Source organism: Cynara cardunculus (genome assembly GCF_001531365.2).
Source record: "Cynara cardunculus var. scolymus isolate 2C chromosome LG 5, CcrdV1, whole genome shotgun sequence".
Classification (NCBI taxonomy): domain Eukaryota; kingdom Viridiplantae; phylum Streptophyta; class Magnoliopsida; order Asterales; family Asteraceae; genus Cynara; species Cynara cardunculus.
The window spans coordinates 18,125,322-18,129,725 of NC_037532.1; positions in this window are offsets into that span (position 1 = coordinate 18,125,322).

Consider the following 4,404-nt stretch of genomic DNA (forward strand, 5'->3'; position numbering starts at 1 on the left):
ATATAACATTTTATAAAGATAATAATTAAGTATTCTGTTAGAACTTAATGATTATCCTAATTATATTTTAGAATTTTTATATTTAAAATGAGATGTTTATTCTATATTTGATTGTGTTTATCTGCAGTTAGTTACACGAATTCAGATATGGAGCTTTAATAAGTTGTACCTATGCACGATTTACTTGTAATCTTGAGTTTTAAGTAATATGCATTAATAAACAGTAGTTTACGAATAAAAAATGGTTTTTAAGAGTTTTTGTCAAATGATTTATAATATAGAATATATATTTTTTTATATAATTTAATTTAAGTTTAATAATATAACAATTTATTTTTGGTTTAATATTATAAATTTTATAAAGATAATAATTAAGTATTCTGTTAGAATTTAATGATTATACTAATTATAATTTAGATTTTTTATATTTAAAATGAGATGCTTATTTTGTATTTGATTGTTTATCTGCAGTTAGTTACACGAATTCAGATATGGGATGAAATCGTTTATGGATAAACGAGTTTAAGAGTTTTTAAGAGTTTTAACTAAATGTTTTATAATATAGTATAGATATGTGTGTGTGAGACATATGAGCACCAACAACCTCCCCTTTTTTATGAGACAAATAATATGAATAACTCGCAAGCATACCCAATTTCTCTCCCTTTTTGTTGAATCAAAAAGACGAGAAAATTTTATAATGCTCTCTATCGAGATGCTCACCCTCAAACAAAGCATCAATCAAGGGTTTTGACAAAGAAAATGTAAAACACATATTTTCATGCATAAGCACGTACTAGTAGACAATCTGACACTAAAACTGATAAGAATGTTATCACATTAGCATACTTCGCACATATATGTAAATGCATACCTACAACTTTTATTGCTCACTCCATATGCATATAAGCTCGATTATTTCAAGTATATAAACATACAAGAACAAAGTTACATCCAATGCATACCAAGTATGATTAAGCTTAAGCCTAAGGCACACAGAGACAAGATTATAAGCATGCAATCATACATCATATTGAATTAATTGATGAATCAAATCGCATAATCAATGTACAAACCAATCTTGAAAGCAGCATATTTATTCAATGATTGGTGAAATATATAATTTTTCAAGCACATTGATACTCAAATACATTGCACAATTTAACTGGGTGATATCCAACTTACACTTGGATAACTAGATGACTCATAACTCACACCATCTAAAAAAATATTTTAAAGGTCCATTTAATTTTAAGCTATGCTTTGAAAATGAACTAAGGATTTCCTACATTATTCTTTATCATGCAAGATACATATTATAAGAAGGAAACAGAAGGACATCAACTCACATATATATGTAATAGGTTAAACAAATATTAATCACAAGATGTTCATACAGGAAGACATCTAACAACCTCATGTATAGTAAGAATCAAACACATAAACCAAAAGATACAAACGATGAGATTTTGTATTCATGAAATGATGAGCGTTAATTGTGTATGAGTAAAAGAATGTGAATTCCAAAGCAGAGTCTTGTATACCAAGCTTCTTTAATTAAGATAAAACATGTAAGAAGCACCAATTAAGCCATTATGGGTATTGCAAACGTTGTTGATGCGTTGCGGATTAAAAGTAGTACAAGACATTTTTGTAAAGATCTCCATACAAATACGATTTCTCGTCAGTATGAATCATTTAGAAACAACTATTTTGAGGCACGACATGTTGAAAGTTGCTCATACAAGTTTTTCAAGATTGAAAGAATTTTAAGAAATAACAATTTCTCAAACTTATAAGCATATATGCAACTAATTTATTAACCGATGAAAGCATGCATCAACATTGAATTTAGGAGATCGATGTAAGCATAAGTCAAATAATGATTCACCCTCTATACAAGCATGTATAACAATTATCTTGAGGATCAAGTATGCAACATTTCAAGTAATAATTATCGCCTAAGAAACATACAAGCATGTTGACACCAAACACAGATGATGATACCAATACTAAGAAACATGCGAGTATGAAAATAATATCTTCCATCATGGAGGAAAGAGCTTCCTCTTAGGGTTAAGATATCGTCATTAATAAAATAAGATCAACAAGCAAGGACTAAACAACTTCTCAACTTTCTTGCAAAAGATCATCGTGGAGAAAGTGAATCATATGCCAATTAAGCATTTGAGAAGTAAACGATTAATCACGTAAGCATACGTAAAAGTATTCTTTTCAGAATAAACATGCATCCAAATATTCGGTAATTGTTCAAAATTACCTCAACACTCTCAAATTCTAAGTGTCATAATAGACCTCTTTATAGGATTTAGTTTATAAGACCAAAAAAATAAAATGTCCTATCTAAAGGTGTTGTAATAAGTTTATATGACGTTTTTTGACGTCATAATAAAATTTTTAGGACACTTTTAATATAAAGTGTCCCATTATCAACTTTATAGGACACTTTTAATATAAAGTGTCCAATTATCAACTTTATAGGACACTATTTGAAAAATTGTCCCATAAAAAATGAGTTTATAGGATACTTTCTCCAAAGTGTCCTATAAAGTTGCTAATGCAACACTTTGTATTAAAAATGTCCTAAAAAACTTGTTAAAACGTCTAAAAGCGTAATATAAACTTATTACAACACCTTTAGATAAGACACTTTATCTTTTTGGTTCTATAAACTATGTCCTATAAATAAGTCTATTAGGACACTTAGAATTTAAGAGTGTCCTATAAACCCGATTTTGTTGTAGTAACATCATATAAAGACGTGTGACATCTGAGAAAGCGTAATTGATGAGCACACGAATTGAACATCAAGCAAACCTCATCGTCTCTTTTATAGGAATCTAAGAGCTTCTTAGATTCCATTTTTTTTGCCACGAGGTCTAAGAACTTCTTAGAACCTTTCTTGTTGTCTTGAAAGTGTTCACCAACTTCAATTTTCTTTCTCGTTTCTCATAAAAAATGATTGGTTCCGATGTATAGAAAAAAAAAAATAATGTACAACAATATATAGTTTCCAAAAAAGTATAATGAAATTATACCTTAGTAATTCCCAAACTACGTTACGTCCACTTACCATATGCCACACGTATCGAAGCGGTGTTGATGCTTCCTCTTATCTTGCATCCGGATGAATCTCACATTCACTTACTATGCATCAAAAAGACATTGGAATGGAATTCACCCACAATGATAAGCTTCAACAAGTGTCTCAAAAACACCAAAATGGTACCTTCTAGGTTTGAGCAATTAGTTCAAGCATAACTATAGAATACATCATGTAAACAATATCATGTACTCCAAATAAGCTTAAGAGTGAGAACATATATGTCACAATAATTCTCACATATACGAATTTGAAATTAAGTACGAGAAGTGGATACCAAGAAACAACATGTCAATAACAAAGATAATGACAATTAAGCATAAGTCAGGTTCCACATTTATTGCTGGCATAAACATGCTAAAAATAGAAATATGTTAATGATGAGGAGATAATTAAACTCAAACATGTGTTTTTCAACATTTTAAAATACATATAAAAGAGAGGCAATTGGTAGAATGAAATAACCACGTTAACGTTAAAGCATTTAATCAATTGCATTTCATGATCATATAAGCATGTGAACATGCAATTGAGATTTACAATCTATCAAATAAACATAATGTATCAAATAACATGAAGTGAGCACATGTTTCTCTTTATGCTTGCAATAAATACGTTTGCAATATGACATATATAAAAACATTAATAACATGGACATGATCATTTAAGATAACTTACATTATCTTATAACATTGCATAAAGGGAGACAACAAAAGATTTGAAAAAGTATAGATTTTGGTACTTAATACGGAAGTCCACTTGGACGATTTTTCAAAAACTTGGTATTTTCATAAATGTGACAGGACACGCATAATTTTTTTTTTTTGCAAAATTCGAATAATACATATCATTTATACATCACATAATTGAAATCCAATTTTTCATGGGTTCAAGGTTTTCAATACAAAACATCCCTTTCGGGATCCACTTTAGCACATTTTTAGTTCTGCTATGGTTTTTATAAATCGAATAGTAAGTTGATAAATTAGTTATATAATACACATACATACAACATATTTCTTAAACACATTATCACTTGGTTGGTGTGGATGGTGAAATCTTGGCTTTTCCACCTCTTTCAAAATTGGTTGTATAACACCAACTTCAGATTTGTAGAAAACATTTCTCAAAGGCGTTTAAAATGGGGCTTGTTGTAACAAAGTTTCTATTTGCATCCAAAGTTTTTCTCACAAGCGGCAACCTATATGATAATTATACCATGATATCTCATTAACATCTAAATTTCTCCAAAAGTCAACAAAGTCAACTATTGTCATTCT